The following is a 1,381-nucleotide window of genomic DNA, read 5'->3' as shown; positions in this document are numbered from 1 at the left end:
ATCCCTTAACTCTTAATTTGTTTTTATCTTTGTGTCGAAGATAGATCTCTTGTAGGCAGCATATTGATGGGTCTTCTTTATTTATCCAGTCTGCGTCTCTCTTTCTCTTGATTGGTGCATTTAGTCCATTCACATTGAGTGTAATTAGGGATAGATATGAATTGATTGTTGTCATTCTATTGTGTTTTTTTGTTGTGTTGGAGTTTCCTTGGTCCATATACTTTTCTGTGTTGAGTTCTATTTGTTTCCTAATTCTTCCTCTCTTTTCTTCTTTATTATTGGTTTTGTGCTTATTAAACCCATATGCTTTCCTTCCTTCTGGGTTTGCTTGTTGCTGTTGTTATGTGCCGTCAAGTTGGCCCCAACCCATAGCAACCCCTCCTTGGGTTTACGAGGTGGTATCACTACAGAAGTAGATTGCCCCATCTTCCTTCCGAGGAGTGGCTGGTGGGTTTGAACCGCCAGCCTTCTGGTTAGCAGTCAGGTGCCTTAGCCACTATGCTACCAGAGCTCCCCAATTTTCTCTGTGATTAGCTTGGAGTGAATTCTTGTCTCTACATTTTTAGAATAGTGCGTTCTATGAAGACATTGTCCTGTTTTCCTCTCTATTTGGAAGTTTGTACCTAGAAGTTTTATTCCCTCTAATAGGTTAGTTGCTGTTGTGTGCAGATTGTCTTCCTTGATTTTTATTGTACAATATTTTATGGCCTTATTTTGAGTTTCTACCTCTGATTTAGTTTTAGTGTTGATGTCACGTATCCTGATTGTGTTGATCTCTGTTGTGGGTTCTCTATTGGAAGGACTTCCTTAAGCATTTCTTGTAGGGGTGAACTGGTTTTCACAAAATCCCTTAATCTGTGTTTGTATGGGAATGCCTTGATTTCACCCTCATATTTGGATAATTTGGCTGGATAGAGGATTCTTGTTTGGAAGTTCTTTTCCTTCAATGTTTTATATATGCTGTCCCATTGCCTTCTTGCCTACATAGTTTCTGCTGAGTAATCAGACTTCAGCCTAACTGTTTGACTATTATAAGTAATATTTCTTTTGTCCCAGGCAGAGTGCAAAATTTTTTCTTTGTCTTTGGTTTTGGAGAGTTTGATTATAATATGCCTCGGTGTTTTTCTCTGGGGTCTATCTTGTATGGGATTCTATGAACTTCTTGGACAAAATCTTTTCTTCCTTCATGATATGGGGGAAATTTTCTGTTAGAAGGTCTTCCACAATTTTCTCAATGTTTTTTTTCTTTCACCTCTTCTTGTTTTGGAATTCCCATGAGGTATATGTTGTTTCTTTTCATGTCGTCCCATATAACTCTTAGGTTCTCTTCATTTCTCTTAAATCTTTGTTCTGATTTTTCTTCATACAGGCTGGTGTCCAG

The sequence above is a fragment of the Orycteropus afer genome, unplaced genomic scaffold (assembly GCF_000298275.1).
Source record: "Orycteropus afer afer isolate SDZICR_OR568_19922 unplaced genomic scaffold, OryAfe1.0 scaffold00022, whole genome shotgun sequence".
Lineage (NCBI taxonomy): Eukaryota > Metazoa > Chordata > Mammalia > Tubulidentata > Orycteropodidae > Orycteropus > Orycteropus afer.
Note: the sequence above shows the minus strand (reverse complement) of the source record.